Here is a 17,676-nt window from a genome sequence, read left to right as displayed (position 1 = left end):
CCATGTGCTGGAGAGCTCAGTCTGTAGGGAATCTTCCCTCTTTTGCTCCATTGCCTTCTTGTCTTTTCTTAAGAGGTTTTCTCCAGCACCTGTTTAAACAGCTTCAGGAATTGGTTGCTGAGAGAGTCACTGGGACTGCTGGAAAATTTTCTCTCTCTTCTACCCTTGGGGTATAGTTTTTGTATAGTATGTGTGCAATGGACTTCTTTCTTAGTGTTTTGAATAAAGCTGAGGTGGCAATTTATTATTTAAAATGCCCTTGGGCTTTTTGGGCTGATTTGGAAAGGTTAGCTGTAACATGGCATCTGTTATTCTGCCATGATACTGAAATGCACTTTTGCAGTCCAGAGTTAATGGCCTCTGCTGCACACAGAACCATTCAGAGTTTCTTAATAGAAAAGCTTCCCCTATAGATGAAGTCACAATCACTGATTTCATATTTGAGAGCAGAAACTTCTTACCCACTTGCTTATATCCTAAGAACATGTGGATCTGATTTTGTTTTGTCTCCTGATGTAATAGTACAATAACCTTGTAGCAGTGTGTGACAATTTGAAAAGAAAATGTGTTATTTCATGCAGGAGAACAAAAGGACATGCTTTAAGTTGTCTTAATTCTTACATTTACTATGCCACATTTTTTTTTTTTAAGTAAGGACTAGTGCATATTTCCATAGCAGTGACTCCTTTATTTCCTAAATGTCGAACCAGTTGCTGCGAAACTATTTCTTTAGAAAGCAAGATCATTTATTTTTCAGATCTTTGTTCTCTTGGCATCTTCATCCCTGTCCTTTCACCCACTGATTGTTCTTTCTAGGTTTTGCAGAGTTTTATTCAGTTTTTATTGCATTTGAGCAGAATGTTAAGGGTGATATTGTAATGGCAATTGAAATTGATTCTTCAGTAGCTTTGACTCTTTACTAAGAAAATTGCTTTGTGAAATTCATATTTTTGTTTATCACTAACAAAAATACCTAGCCTACCCTAACCTGTCCTACTATTACTTTTCCAAAGATTTCCTCTGGTTTTCTGTTGTCTTCTTGGGTTATCTAAAGAAAGTTGATTTATGCATAATGAAATTATTGAGGGTGAGGAAAAGAGTTAGAAAAGAGCATCACTAAGTAAAAATGCATCCATGACTAAAGGTAGTGAGTCTGTCTGAAGTTACAGAAATAAATATGTGAATTGTGGAAGTAAGACTGAAATGTTTGGGAGCTTTTAAGGCATGAGTATCTCAGTTGGTTGGGGATTCAACCACAAATTCTGCAGGCAGAGAAGGATTCTGGAGCAAGGTCTCAGAGTGTGACTGTCAATTGAATGTTGGGTGATTTTGAAATTTGGGGTGGCATTTGAAAAAAAGCCCTCTCAAAAGTAAAGGGAAGAGGTAAGCAAAAGCAATCAGAAGGTAATAGACATAGATTGTTAAATGACTAAGAGACTAATAAGAAAAATTGACTCCCTAAGGAAAAAAGTCATTTGCCAAGTATCGGCGATGAGAGAGAGACATGGGGATCGGTGTGATGGTCAAAGAATCCGAATTTATTGTGAAGTCCAACTGCTTATATAGTATTTTAGGAGGGCTAGTAATGTTTTACTACAATGATTGAGTTAAAAATCACATAAAAACTCCCTTGAGATGTGCAGTGCAGCTGCTACAGGCAGCTGATGGAGAAGGGACAAGGTGGTCTGGGGTGCAAGATCATGTGGCAGCAATGGGGTCACTGCCAGCAGGTGTTTTGGGATGGGGTGGAATCATGTGAGCCCCAGGTTTTTGAATGCCGGTAAAAAATTCAGAAATGGGTAGCAGATATTAGGAAGTTCAGATCTGCTGACAGCAATTTAAAACAAAAAGCCACATGGAAGCTGATCCAACTCAGCAGCATGGAAGAAGCTCCCTGATCTGTACAAGTCTTGCCCATGGTCCTCCCTCCTTCCTCACACCCCTTTGACCAGGTCTGTGGCATGTTGGGCTTTGGCTAGGGAATGACACTGATGCTTTGCTATTATTTAATATTATTTAATATTTTCTATTAAATATTAAATAATATTTTACAGCAAATATTATTTAGTATTTGCTATTAAACTTACCTATGACTCCAACAAGAGAAATGGAAGAGTTGGGTAACAGCACCCGCTTCTACCAAAGAAATTAATTTGTAGAGGATTGCTAGTAAATGCAACTCAAACTGGCTTCTTAGCTTTGGGGAACTCCTTGTTATTGTGGTTGATACTCCAAATATGCCTAGTGTTTTCCTCGCTTAGGAAAACACTGAGCTTGGCTGCAAGATGGTACTTGCTGTCAGGGACTGGGACAAATTTGCATTTTCCCATTAGCAGGAAGCAATAAGCAGCAAGGCTGAGATGTGGTACCTCTTGTCTTGGAATAGTACCAAGTAAAAATCTCGTTTTTGATTGCTTTTGCCAAATATGATCTTTTCCTTCCTTTCTTTTCTCTCCTTTAATGCTGTTTATTTCCCCCAAAAGAAGGATTGCTTCTTCCTGTGTGCTTTACTTCTTGCTCTAGGCAGAGGCTGAGTTTAATGCTCTGCTAATCCAGCAGGCAGGTACTCTTCCTGTGTCTGCCTTCATGTTCCCTGGCTCTGTGGCAGCTTTCTTGGTTCTTCACTCTTGCTGTAGCAGCAGCTCTTTGTACCATCTGCTGAGGACCTGGGTTTTTTTTGCTCAGATCCAAACAGAGCCTTGAAGTTACAGCAAGCAAAAGAAGGCTTGGATGTTCCACCTGTACTTCCACTGAGAAGTCTGTCCATCTGGTTTTTGTTGCAGATCCCTTGTGAGCACTGTTCCAGGCATTGTGATAATGACTGCTTTGTAAGGGGGGATGCACTCCTGTGGTAAAACCTGTGGAGTTAGCCCATGCACCCAGTTCTTCCTCCAGCTTGGGGAGGACCAGAAGGGACACACCAAAAAGAGCTGTTTGGGTGGAAACCCCATGTGCAAGTGCAGTGATCTTGCTCTGTGGCTCCTTGGCTCTAAAATAATACAAAATTAGTATATAAGGAAACTCTGCTCACTGTTAATTAAAAAAAAAGATAATTTCTGGCTCTGATTTCTTTCTTGAAGGTATTTTTCAAAAAATAAAAAATACAAAAATATCTGTTCCTCTGCCTCCTTGTTAACTCTTTTAAAAGAGCTGTTTTTGACAATGCAAGGCTAGAGGCCTGAGTAGTGGGCAGAGCACACAGACTATAGAGGGACTTGTATTTCTCCTGCAGAGATGTACTGTGAACCTTGAGATTCTCGTTCTTTCCTCTTGTGGTCCTCTGCCAGGTTAGGTGGATTTTGAAGTCTTGATGCAGGAATTAGCAGTAGAGGAGCATTGCAGAGCAGAAAGGGAGGAAGAGGGAATAAGCAGAACCACCCACATGTTTTAAAGATTAATGTTGCTTGGTTTTGCTTTACTTTTTTTGAGTGGGAGTTCAGTGCATCTGTCAGAGTTCGTATTTGGACAACGCATCACACAGTTTAAATATGGCAAAGCTCAGTAGATTGGTTTTTTTTGAAAGGACATGGAAGATACTTGAATGCTGCCTTCCAGCTTCCTTGACTTCAGTTTAACACTGAACTCACAGGAAGTGGTACTGGAAGCATATCTCCACATTTTCTTGTGTTCAGTGTAAGCTGGTGACTTCCTGTTTGTTTGTTTTTTAAATATCATAAAAGGAAACTTTTTTGAGTGGAATGAAACGCTGTATAGATAAGTACAATTTATTAGTGGTTTCTTTTAATGTCAAGCCAGTTAGCATGCTGCTGTATGGATTGTACCCATTACTGGAAGTAAAACTGCATGGGCCTGATCTGCAGAGAGCTGTCAAGTGCAAGTGCTGCAGATGCTAGAACAACAGGGCACTGATGTAAATATGGATGATTTGCAGCTCTGTGTGCCAGAATTCTTAAGATGTTGAGTGATCTAGATGACACTTCAGATCAAGGCACTGGTCAGTGAGTCCTGCTGCTGACACTGCAGCACCAGCTGTTTCTGAGGAATTTTGGGAAAAGCCTGTCATGCCACACAATTACTCCATAACTATCCCTGGCAAAAGTTTCTTCCTAATAGCCCCTTATGGGTTGTTAGCTGGTGTTCCTAAGCAGGTGGATACCACTGTTCCTGGATTTGCCTTTTGTTTTGTTTTGTTATGGGAGAAGTAGCCCCCACCTACACATTACTGTCATAGGAAGGTGCTTTTGCAGGTCAATCTGCAACTCCTGTCTTCCAGACTGTTCATAAAACCCATCTGGAGCCTGCCCTTTGTCAAAGCCTGCTTTCATAGTTACTGAATATGCAGAGTAGGAAGTTAATTTAGGTGTGCTTCATTCCCTGTTTGAAGGGAAAGAGTGTTCAGATGGAAGCTATTGGTGTATGTTTATTATATTAGCAATTTTGAGCAGCTACTATGTGCAGAATTTTGTCTAGTAGTTAGCATACATGAGTTCCTTGAAGGACTGAAATTATTTTATGATCTGTGTTGAACTCCCTGTCCAAAATGAATTATAAAACAGTCACAGCTGGCAAAAAATTATTTTGTCTAATGCATGTTTTTTCCCCCCACTTAGTTTCATTTGGAGATGCCTAATTCCATTTTAAGTATGCATGTAGCTGTTTGTTTTTTTTCCTTTCCTGGAAGACCAAACCACTACTATAATAAAGTAAGTTTGGGTCTGGATATTGTGAGGATGAATTAAACCTGGGAGTTTGGAGATCTAGTGCACTTTGTAATCAGCAGCTGGCTTGCTTTGCAATCTTTAGCTAGATACCCAGAGTAGCTTTCAGATGTAAAGTGAATGTTGGCTTTGGGAGGTGTTACACTTGGCATCTCATGACTGCTTGGTTTCTTTTGTAAAGTCATGACATGTGTCCACTTTCTTTTTAAACATCACTGGGATGCATGACCATTTTGTGCCCAGTGTGTATTTCTTACAAAAATCCTCCCCAGAAATAACAAAACTATAACTGCATGTTGCTACATTCTTAACTGTTATCTTAGTGTTACATGGAGCAGGAAATAGTAGGGTAAATTCCTGTAATAGGCAATTCATTGTAACTGTTGACAGAACACTGTTGACATTTCTGATCTCTAACCATAATGCTTCCAGAAATTGTTATCTTGTCATTTTCTCAAATCCCCTGGGTTTCCCAAGTAACATACCTAAATACATGGCATTTTGTGCCATGTATTTAGGTATGTTGCTTGTGAAACCCAAAAACCACTTTTAGCCAGGCCCAGTACAAGCTGGGGTATGACCATACTAAAGCTTTGACATTATCTCACCCCAAAATCGCCAGATGTCCCCTGCTTTGTACATGGGCCACCAAATGACTGCCCCATCTCTTATTTACTTGCTTAGCTTCCTCTTGTCACCATATCTGATAATCCTACTTTGTTGTCCTGGGGGCTACTTCAGGCAGCACTGATGGCAGCAGTTCCTTCCCTCTGGTCTTTGTCTTCCTGCTAAAGAGTTTGTTAAACTGCCAGGGATGACAAGGTTTTTGAAAAGAGAAAAATTGTTTGGCCTGCTTTTTATTGAAAATTTGAGGCACAATGACAGTGGTCTTAGTGCTTTGATAATGGTTTCTCTCCACCTTATCATTTTCACTGCAATAGAAATTGTTTTTTTTATCTAGGCTGCATAATGTGCCCTTTCTAGTTTCTCAAAGCTAATGGCCACAGTATTGAAGGTGAAAATTAATTTTAAACCTGCACTACTTGAAATTCAGCAGTCTAAAATGCCATAGATTTTGCTCTGAAGAAAATGATCCATTTAATGAAAAGGGAAACATACAGATTTTTGGCAGCACAGAATGTCCTTAACAACAAATGACATTTTCAACAGAAATGGGGGTTGTTATATTCTGAGATGTGTACAGTCACACTTAAAAGTTTGACTGAATGTTATCTTAGCACTCTTTGCATTGATTATTGAGCTCTTAGATTTTGTTTAGCTTTTCATCCACAGCAAAGGTTGAACTAGTGCACTCTATCTGCCAGTACTTAAATTTGATTTGCTTGGAAATAGAGGATTACTACTGATGGTATATTTATCCTGCAGTTAAACTTTAGTATATTCACCTACTTGAGAAAGAAGGCTGGGATTTTTAGCCCTGACTGTAGTCTACCATGGAAATATATTTCAAATCAAGTGACTAATAAGACTTGGAGCATATGTTGCAAGATGATTCCTGTCTTTCTTTTGCTGATAATAAAAAAATCTTCCCCCTTGTTTTTCCCTGCACTGATTTTTTTGCATGTCTTAAAGAAATGAAATGGAAAACAAATACTATTTCAGAGAGTGCTTCTGCTTTGAGGCTGAGGGAGGGAAAAACAAGCCCAACTCCTGGCCCAAGATGCTCCTGAGAGGGCTGTGTAGTGTGGACTGGTAGCAGCTGTTCCTTTAATAAATAATAAGCCTAAGACATAAGAGGCATAAAGTGTGATGGTTACCCTAAGTAAAGAAAAATCTATTATAAATATACAGCTGTTATGTTTCAGCCATTTTGAAGAGGGTAGAAAAACTATTTGCAAGAGCATGTAATAACAGGATAAGAGGGAGTGGCTCCAAACTGACAGAGTAAATTTATATTAGACATGTGAGGGTGGTGAGGCACTGGCACAGGTTGCCCAGAGAAACTGTGACTGTCCCATCCCTGGGTGTGTTCAAGGCCAGTGAGGTTGGAACAAGATGATCTTTAAGGTGCCTTCCAACCCAGGCAATTCTATGATTTTTTTCATCCACCTTTTGAGACCATGTTTACATGTTTGCTTCATTCTGGCACAGATTTATCCCACTGTTCTTTGAGATCAATCTCTGTCCTCTTGAACTTCTGGCACTTTCCACTGTGATGCAGTTTTTATTCTTAGGGGAATGTTTTCAGAGATAGGTCAGTTCCTTGTTCCAGCTTCTGCACTAGAAGTGGCTCTTGGAGAGATTTTAGCAATAAATGGGCAAGAGATGGAATAATGCAGGAATTGTGTCCTGGCAATGGGAGACTTGTGTCCAGTTCAAGGCACTGAAAGCACAGCCCCAGCATCTGCAGGTGTAGCTCTGCAGATGGATGAGTGATGCCTCCTGGGAATGGTGCTCCTGGGACCTGGAATGCTGCCTGCAGGGTTTGGGTGGCTTTGAGTGTTTAGGGGCTTTATTAACTACTTCTGGTGTTCCACAAGTCTCTGTGCATGATTTTATTGGTATGAATAGGTGGCAAGCTTTGTGTCATGTTCCATATTTTTTTGATTGTCCCCATCCCTTTTGGATGGCTTTATAGCTTTCCTGTGCTATAGCTCGTTATTGTTTTAATCTTACCTTGTTATTATCGTCTTACTTTGCTTTTTCTTGTGGTGGAAGTGCTGGAAGTTCTTGTGGTGGCAATTTTTCACATTACTGGCTTCTGGTTTGGTTTTGGGGTTTTTGTGGAAGCGAGTTTCTTTTTTTTCTTTTTCCTTTCCCATTCACTGTTGTCCATCTACTTTGGAAGATATGGAAATCAAAAAATGCTGGCTACAGTGGTGATTGCCTCCTGATACCAGTGTATGAAGCTTGTAGTAGGAGCAGTGGTTGGATCATTAAATGTGTTCATGTTCAGAGGTCTCTTGGCAAGAAAAAACTCAGAGTTTGTTGCTGGTTCTGCAGGCGAACAAAAAAAAAAAGGAAAGACAGTTTCTCTCCTTCCATAGCTTTGAAGCTGTCAGGAATTATGTTTGCTTGAATTCATAGCAGGGCAATGGCCCCAGGTTGGATGGGGCAAGTATTTCTTGATTTCTGGGGCATTCCTTTTTTCCCAAGCAGTTTAAAACTGCTGCTTTCTAATTCCTAATTCATACATCAGCATTATCATCCAGTTAGCCTTTATCCAATTAAAATGATTATGTAGCACTGTACTGAGTGCCTGCTTTAATCTTCCAAGTACTGTATGCCTCTGGCTAATAAAAAATCCCACTGATAATCTTTTTTTATAGATGTGTGTTCCTTACAAAAAATTGTTCTAGATAGTTGTGGATTAATTATAGTCATGGAAAGGTTTGAGAATATCTGTCCAATTATTAATGGTTTTATCCACCTTTTCTCCTTATAAGTACACAGGATGTTTTTAATAGTTTAAACAGGATTATAGCTGTTAATTTTTTTTTTTAACTTGAGAGGGACAAGATTTTCCCTGGAGGGATGTTACTTCAAATTACTAACAGAAAAGTTTGAAAGGTGAGGATTTTTGATTTTTAGATTATTTTTTTAGAGTTCTTAAGGCATTGTATTGGTTTTGCATGGCCTGGTTTTTGGTAGTGAGTGGGGACACAGAGGTGGCTTCCCTGAGAAACTTCCAGGAGCTTCCACCATGTCTGGCAGGGCCAATCCCTGATGGCTCCAAAGATGGACATGCTGCTGGGCCAATTAGCAGTGGTGAGAATGCTTCTGTTATAACTTAAGGAGAAAGTAAAACAAAGTTTGTGCTACAGTTTTAATTCCAGTCAGAGAAGAGCAGAGTGAGAACATGTGAGACAAACAGCTCTGCAGACACCAAGGTCAGTGGAGAAGGATGGGGAGGAGGTGCTCCAGGTGCTGGAGCTGCGATTCCTTTGCATGGGGTGAGGACTGTGGTGGAACAGCTCTCTCCCCTTGGAGATCCACGGGGATGTAGAGATCCCATGGAGAAGCCCCCACTGGAGCAGGTGGTTGCCTGGGAGGAGGCTGTGAACCCATGGGAGACCCTTGGAGAGAGGAGTCCTGTTTCCATGCCAGAACAGCCTGTCCTTGAAGGACTGTACCCCATGGAAGAGTGACCCACGCCTCAGCAGTTTTGGGAGGAATGTTTCCATGGGATGGACTCACACTGTACCAGTTCACAGAGAGCTGCTGTTTGAGAGATGGACTCACATTGGAGAAGTTAGTGGAGAACTCTCCCATGGGAGGGACCCCATGGTGCAGTGTGGGAACAGCTCCTCTCCCAGAGCAGTGTGAAAAGCCATGGGTGATGAATTGACCACAATGCCCATTCCCTGCCTTCTGTGTGGAAGGAGGGAGGGGTAGAGGGGAAGGGAACGTGTTTTTAAGGGCTTGTTTTACTCTCATTATCCTGCTCTGATTTCATTAGTAATAAATTCACCTTTTATCTCAAAGCTGAGCCTGTTTTGCCCATGATGGTATTTAATGAGTGATCTCTCTCCCAGACCTTTGTTAAATTTTCTCCCCTCTGTCCAGCAGCCAAGGGGAGTGAATGAGTGGCTCTTGTGGGTGCCTGGCATCTGGCTAACATCGATCCACAACAGGCATCTGGCTTAGTGTTGAAACCAAAACCAGCATTGGATTTAAGTCCCTAAGATTTTTCCAAATTGTTCTGAATCCTTGTATTGAAAGGGAAACTCTTCCTTCTCTTGAGCTGAGACAGGAGCTTCTACTAGAAACACACTGTAGTGTTTAGAAGATGCATCACAGTATCTCTTAAGCATCAGTTTTGTATTTTGTAAGTGCCAATAGCTGTTGCATATATGAACAGAAAATAAGAACACTTATTTGTACAGTAATGACAATACTGTGTTTAATTTTTTTTTCTTCTACCCAGACATGCATATTGAAACATAAATGCTGAATGTGAGGAAATATTATCCAATATTATCCAATGTAATGTTTGTTTTACCAGCATAGTTTATTTCTATAAGTATGATTGTAGGTTAGAAAAGTACTAATCCCATGGGAATGTAATGATATTCAAGATGTCCCATTCCAGCTGTGTGAAGAAACCACACAATGTTTCCAAGCCAGTGCAATTTATTTTTTTAATTCTTATCCTGAGCCACAGGTTTTGCTGAAGAACAGTAATATTTAGGCATTTATAAAACATATGATTTGTCCCTTCATTTCTTGTTTCCACTTGGCCTGGGAAGACATCTCTGCCAGAGTTGTGGTCAATAAATGGCTTCCATGTAAATTCAGGTTCTGAGGTTTTGAGGTACTCTAAAGATCCTCTAGCATTTTTTTTTCTTTCCTTGTTTGAGCCAATAACAAACTTTAAAAAAAATTGATTTTAGGCAATGTTGCTATTCCAAGTTCCCACACAATTTGACCACTCTGTACACTCCATTGGACAGAAATAAAAAGAAAAGGTTTCATCTAAGAAGCAGGAATTACATTTATGATTCTAAATAAGGAATCTAAGAGGATTTGATTAGACTAGTCTTATTAAAGCTGAACTAGTAATACCATGTAAGTTAATATGTGTATATTTTTTAGTACTTTAGAGGTGATTGTCATAGAAACTAATTTGAGGCTATTGCTGACAGCACATCTGTGGATATGCTAACAGACAATTACTTGCTTAAATCTGGAAGATGACTTCTAATATTTTGGAGCTGCTTGGATTGGAGCCACTCTTGAGTATGATGTGTTCTAGCAATTTTGCTCCTTTTACTGAGACATTGCTTTGGTTTGGAGTTTGGAACAGCATAGAGGACTGAGGAGTCTCCCATTTTCAGCCAGGCTTGAAATTCCAGGATGATCCTGCTTTTGCAGCCTTTCAGCTTATACATTTTGAGCTGTTGTAGCTTAGGATCTGTAGCCAGATCTGAGATGGTCAGATTTTGCAAGCTGATTTTTTAAGGGTTTCTTAGCAGGAGAGATGCTACAGAGTGGTTTGGCACAAGCATTGAGCTCAAGCAGTTATACATGCTGTTGAATAAACAGTCAGTTTTCTCTTCTCCTTCCTCCTCATTTCTTCTCTGCTAAATTTTAGCAGATGTCTGATCTTGCAGCAAGGAAGTTTAGGGAGCTGAAATGGCACAAAGCAAACCCCAGCAAACAGAAAAAGAGTGAGTTTCCTCTTTGATCCTCTCCTCCGATGAGCTGGATTGGTAATGTTGGAGGAGGTGTGAGGGCAGGACTTCTTCTCATGGCAACTGACCAGAGGGTGGCTTTGCTATGGTCTTTGAACAGCCTGTGAAAAGAAGCTTTTTAGATATTCCTAAAGGCTTTACATCTTCCTGCTACTTGGTTCTATGTGTTTTCAGAAGAACACATGCTGTTTATCTCTGAATTTTGCCAGCAAGCTTTCTTGGGCAATAGAAAAAGACAACATGAGCAATTTGAAAGCACAAAAAATGCCCAATATTATTAGGTCAAAAAGACAGATGTCAAATTAAGTCTGTAATGAAGAGTAGACTACATGTTAATCAGAGATGAAAATGTGTATCCACAATTTCATTTTAGCAGCAGAAAATATAAGCAGAGAGCAAATGTATTAACAAATACCAGAATCCGTGCAGAAAATGAGAGGAAAGGCAGGTGAAAATAAAGAAATGTGGAAAAGGTTGGTATTTTTAGGCAGAGTGTTGACAGCAGGAAGGACAGAGGAGAATTGAAAAGTGAATGAAAGACTGAGAAATTTGATGTGATTCAGTGTCCCTGTAGTGATTATCTGATCTGAAATTTAGGTTTTTGGGGTCAGTTGCTGAATAGTTCCACAGATTCCACAGACCTGCCATAAAGATTTGGAGAAAAAGCATATGGACCCTCCATCTCAAATGCAGAATCCCAATTGCTGCTGATTTTGCTGTAACTTTGGTTTCTGCCTGGGTTTAGCAGCTGGACTTACAGGAGGGACATCAGTATCACATGCTGGTTTCTAAGATAAGGATTCTTTGTTGCTGTTTGGAAAACTAGAATATTGCCTTTTTCATAACACAAATGGATTTGATATTTGCAAAATAATTTATCACATTGTGTAGCTGTGTCATAGAATTTCTGGTTTTTGGGGTGTCAGACTGTTAGAGGGTCAGCCTGGTGTTTTTCGCTAGGCTTCAGCAACAGAGTGGTGCCAAAGTGCTGGAAATTAAAAACAGAAATCTGTGCAATCCTTACATTGACTTTGCTGCTTAGATTAATCTTTAGAGAAGAATTTCATTCTAGGTTAATGTTTAACTTTCATGAGTGCTAAAGTAAAGCTTATCTCAGTTATCCTGCTAAACAACAGGAACTGCTAAGCCATTGAGCACAGTAAAAGATTGCATCAAAACATAATCCTGAAGATAAGAGCATTTAAAAATTTGATCTGCCTTTTTTTTTATTGTTTCTAAAAGTTCAAGAGAAGTGTAGGTGCAGTTCTGAGAGGCAAGAAGTAATTTCTCTCCCAGCTTGAGCCAAAGCAGTATGGAATGTTAAAGATTTCTTGTTTGGCTTTTTCAGCAATTTCTAAATCCTTTGAGTCCAGAAGTCCTTGATTTGGATGATCATATTTGATTTATTTATGTTTACTTCAGTCCAATTCAGTGAACTTAATTCTTGTTGGAGAAAGGGTGCCGAAGATCATATTAACTTAAATGTGTTGTTTGCCAGCCTTGCCAGTAAAAAAGACACATGCAATAAATTATCATAACTTTTTAATTCACTCTGGATTTTGAGGAACTGGCTATTTTGATGATTCTGTGAGTAGGCTGGGATATCTGCTGGCAAGGTGCAGAGGGACATGTTCATGGGCATGTTGCAGCTTTGCATGGTTTATACTGGAAAGTAGATGCAGGGTTACAGTCCTTACTCTGTCCTTTGAAATTCATGATCAACACAACTCAGAATATTCATAATTTACTTGAATTTCAGTTTATTCTGATGTTCCCTTTGCTCAGTGTGCCTTTGAGTAGTTGGAAATTAATATGCTATTTCTGAGAATAAGATCTTAAATATATTGGTGTTTAAGTTTTGTGGGATATGATTGGACTTGGTTGCACCCCAAGAGTGTTCTCTAGGGATTGACATCACTGTGGTCAGTTGAGTCACTGGGAGCAATTTGAAGTGGTTTCTCCATTTGGCAGCCATCCTAATCCTTTTGGGACTGGCCTTTTGTGGAAGGAGGAAACAAATTAAATTTTTCATATTTCAGGTTTCCTTGGAGCTGGATTCAGTCTTTCTGTTACAGAAATTGGTGCCAGGTGATGCCTTAGAGTGGCTACCTAGAACAGAGGCTAGACAAGATAAAGAGAATAAAGTGGGTATTTATTAAAGGCCTTCAATAGGTACATCTTGGGCAGTCAGAAGCCTCTGAGAAGCTACACCCAAGAGGGAAGATGTTCACAAGTTTTTCATACAGATAAAAGTTTGGTCCATTTATATATCAGGGGTTACTCCTCCAATTACAGCTTCGGGTAATGAAGTAATTTACTCCAAGTTTGTGACCCCATCCCCAAATTCACTGTTGTTCCATTTTTTTGGGCCTGAGACTGTAAGGTATCCTTGAGTTTCAGGCCTGGAGAGAAAATGCTTTGTCAGAATAAAACGGGAGAACAGTAGCTGATAGTCTATGGAGTCTTAGAGTTACACACTAAAGCAGTACAGGATCTGAAAAATACAAAAGCTGAATCCTAAGGCATCACAGGGTTTCTACTGACTTCAGTGGAGCCTGCAGTACCAAGTCTCAAAAAATGTTTTGCCATCTGTGTGGGAACATACTGCTGGAGGAAGAGAGCTGGCAAGAAAATGTTCAGCTTCTTTTTTTGGTGGGGAATGGAGCACTAAGAGAGGATGTTCTTAGATTTACAGGCTTCTGAGCTGCTTCTGGTAAGCGCAAAGATGCCTATGGGCAGCCTGGTGACTGGCAACTTCATGCACATGGAGATTGTTGAGAGCTTCTGTCAGAACCTTTCTCCTTCCTTATGTGTACAAAGTTCAGTAGCCAGCTCCACAGCAGTGTTTCTTACCTGTAAGTGGAAAAAATGGGCAATTTTCAGGCTGAATTGTTACCTGTGCAAGGCAATGGTGAGGCAATTCTGATTATTCTGGACAAAAATAAGTTATGAGAAAGAATTGGAGAAAAACATGTTTCTAAATATTTGTCAAGGAAGGATTGATTTTATTTCTTTAGAAAGGAAATTTTTTATCTTTTTCCTGACACTAAATATTCTCAGTGTAAAAACTATAGTCTATATAATGTGTATCTCATTCACAAGAACAATAATCATGAAAAAACATTGCTGTTTGATTTATAAAGAAAGAAAAATGCAGTGTCATCTTACAGCTGCTCAGGTAATTACTTAGTATCTTGATTGAAGGACATGGGAATACAAGACACTGAATATAGTTCACAAACAGGAAATCAGGAAATGTTACTGCTCTAAATGTTTTCTGCAGATGCCCTCCCTATAGCTCTGTTCTTCATTCTTGCATTCCATTTCTAGTTTTCCTCCTTTTTTTTTTTTTCTTTTGAGATGAACTTTGATATATCAGGTAGTCCATTTTAATTGGCAGATTTCCCCAACTTTTTCTGTATGGCTTTCACTACTGGACTAAATCATGCATGGTTTTCTTTTGTCCTAGATGATGGGGTACAATCACAGTTTCAGAAAATGACTTTGTAATACCACTTCACATTTTTGGTACTAGAGCCTCAAGTTGATTTCATGAAAAAGGAAATCACAGCCTTGTTTGTCTCTTGGGGCATGCATACAAATGGATTTAGGTTCTTAGATTAATAAATTACCCTTTGGCTATATCTGCAGTTAACTCAAGAAAACATAAATTAATTAGAATATGAGAAATCATAATGGGCCTCTTCGTGACAGTTTTTGCATGGCCTCGAAGACAACTTTGACATCAAGTAGGTAATTTTGTAAGCAATAGAACTTGAAAATAGCTCAACAGAGCAATTTGGTTTTTTCTGGTATATCTTCACAGATTTTGTGCTACAGCTTAGATTCATTTTGTACTGTAATTTCCTCAACAAACATAACAACTCAGCCACATATTTTTCTGTTCTATAGAAAGGTGGGAAGTTTATTTCAGTAAGGTTTGTGAAAGTAATTTAGGTAGGTAATTTGTGATTTAAAACATGCATATTATAGCCCACTTTCAATAATGTTTTCTTTGAAATTCTGGTGAGAAGGAAATAATAACTTTGTGCATGTAGTGATTTTCACAAAGCGGTTACATTCTTTATTTCATGTCTTCAGAATGGTACCCCATCCTTGGGCAGAAACTGCTGGCGTAAGATCTGTTTCTTTCCCTGCCAGCCCTTTTTGAAACTTGTCATGCTTAAGGTGAAATTATGATAATACTACAAAAAGAAAGGTCAGATGTTGTTTAGCTCTTTGTTGTGGGGGTTTTTTTGGATTTATTTCCCTCTTTTTATTTTTTTTCTTCTGATATTTGCTTTTTTAAAATAATAGTAAGGATTGCTTCTGCAGATCCACATCAGGGAGCTGAGCCATTATTGCAGTCCCCAGGATGCTGGTACAGTAACCAAAATAATTTTGCTTAAGCACCTTCCTTGTGTATTAGTTGTCTTATGTGGATCACTGGCATTCCCTATACTGATGTGATTGAGGAGCTCCTGCCAGGAGAGCACAGTGCCTCACCTTCCTTCCACAGACTATGTGTGCTGGTGGTGGGATGGCAGCCTGCAGGAGATCCAGAAAACCAGACCCAGGCTCTCTGGCTGCTTACACTGTCCTCAATGATTCCTTGATTTGGTGCCACAGTGCCTGAGGCAACCCTTTGTCATGGGCTTGATGCTGGCCAAATGCCAGTGGGCCTATGAAAAAATTATTTATTCATTCTCCTTTGCTGTAGTTGAGCAGCAAAGAAGAATGAATAAACTATTTTTTTCATTTATTTTAATAAAAAATTATTCATTTTTTTGAGGGGGGGGGAATATCAGAGGGCCTCATGAGTTGAGGTAAGGATTGGGAAGAAACACTTTAGGACAGAACAGCCTCAAAACTTTAAAAGGTAGAAAGGAAAAAAAAGGGAATTAAAAGAGAGTAATGAAAACTAAAGTACACCTTTAGAACACCTTTTCCCTCCACTAACCCTTTTTTCCTTCTCACTTTCAGCAGAGGGAGGCAAACCATGGGGTTTTTAGTCAGTTTGTCACTTCTAAAAAAAAATAAATCTTCATTTAGGGAAAGGTGTGTCTTTTGCTATGCCATGGGGTCCTTCCCATGGGACACAGTTCTCTGTGAACTTTTCTGTGGGGGGATAGAATGTAAGAAAATAAAGGTAGTGCAGAAGGTAGTCTCACACTTGAGGAGCTACAGCTGTACTAATTACCTAAGATTAGGAACAGGCTGCCCTTAACAGGCCACAGCTGTGTCTAATGAGGATGAGTGCTATGAAAGAGTGGGTTAGGTGGGTTAGGAGAGAGTTGGAGTTTGTTGGCTGTGCTGTGGAGAAGGAGTCAGTGGTGTGAGGAATTGACCATGAGAAATCACCAGGAAGGTATGGAACTTTTGCAATAAGATGACAACACTTTTCCAGTGTGGTTTTCCAGCTCTAATTTTCATGAGTAGTAGTCCTGCCTGAACCAGCTGCAGTGTGGGTCCCTCCCATGGGCAAAGCAGTCTTCCCACAGCTGTTTTCTTGTGAGCCATTTTGTTCATGGGGTAGAGTCTCTCAAGGATGAACTGTTCTAATATAAAAGCAAAGGTCCTCTTCCTTTGTCTCTGGAAGCAAGGATTCCTTCTCTGTCTCTGTTCAAGCCTCTCACCCGATCACAGCTTCATAACCATCTGTTCCAGTGTGAGCGCCTTTTTCTCATGGGCTGTAAGTGAATTCTGCATTTCCTCATGCACTTCCTGAATTACAGGGAAACAGTTTGTTGTATTATGGTCCTCAACATGGCTTGCAGCAGAATTTCAGCTCCAATGCTCAGAGCACCTCCTCTTCCCCCTCTGTCTTTTGCACCGACCTTAGCGTCGCCATGTTGTTCTCCTCACGTGAGCGTCGCCATGTTGTTCTCTTCACGTGTCTTCACCTTTTCCCTTTTCTCTGACTCGGGAGAGAATTGGGTCTGTAGGTTCGTTTGTTCTCAAGTTCTATCAATTGAAAAAATTTTATAGAGTTCTGCAGAACTGAAAAGTTGATCCTGTCTCGGCTCCACACTGGGGAGTTGTTCCCCATGACTCTCACTGCTGGTCACATGGTTTATATTGGGCCAGCCAATATTTCAATCATCAGAGCCTTTAGGGATTGGCTCTGCTGGACAGAGTAGAATTTTTTGAGGAGCTTCTTCTCCAGAAGCAGCCTCTGGTTTTTTCTTCACCCCTGCTGAAAGCCAGATTAACCTATCACACCCTTAGAGAGGGAAGTGGGCAGATAAAACATTGTATCATGCCTAAACGAGGAGATTTTTATTATTGTTGTTGATTTTTATTATTGTTTTTAAATTACTTCTGGCTGCTTTTCCCCTTTCCCTTTCTTCGAGGACAATAGTCCTTGTCCTTTGCACATAATCTATTACTTAGAAATAAAAATACCCTGTTAGCTTGATTAGCTATTATTCTCTCTCACTGCTTGAATATTTAACCTTATTCATGCAGAAATTTAATTCAAAAGTGGAAGCACAGAAGCAAAAAAAATGCAAAAAAAACCAGCACCCCAAACTGTTAATTGCTTCTGGTGATGCTGTAGAGTAAGAGGCAGATGAGGTTTCATCTCAAGTAGTGTGAATATGTTAACAGGCTAGTGGTGACATGAAGAAGTGGACTTTGTTGACTGTGAATAAAATACTTTGCCTATGGAGAAGTGTTTGTTGTGCTTAAAGTGGACAGGGAAGCAGCTTAGAGACTGTAAGTCCGGCCCTGTTTACTCTGAGGTTTTAGAGTATGAAAAGCAGGATATCCTCTACAATTACACAAGAGAGGCTTTAGAAAACCTGATGGGGTAAACAGAAAATTCTTGGCAAGGCTCAAGT

At 39.8% G+C, this 17,676-nt stretch overlaps 1 protein-coding gene across 3 annotated transcripts in view; it reads left to right on the top strand.

Moving 5' to 3' along the window:
- APP (amyloid beta precursor protein) overlaps positions 1-17,676 on the top strand; it is a 194,249-nt gene that overhangs the window by 44,761 nt on the left and 131,812 nt on the right. The gene's annotated exons all lie outside the window — the stretch shown is intronic.

The sequence above is a fragment of the Melospiza georgiana genome, chromosome 2 (genome assembly GCF_028018845.1).
Source record: "Melospiza georgiana isolate bMelGeo1 chromosome 2, bMelGeo1.pri, whole genome shotgun sequence".
Lineage (NCBI taxonomy): Eukaryota > Metazoa > Chordata > Aves > Passeriformes > Passerellidae > Melospiza > Melospiza georgiana.
This window is presented reverse-complemented; position numbering and strand designations above follow the sequence as displayed.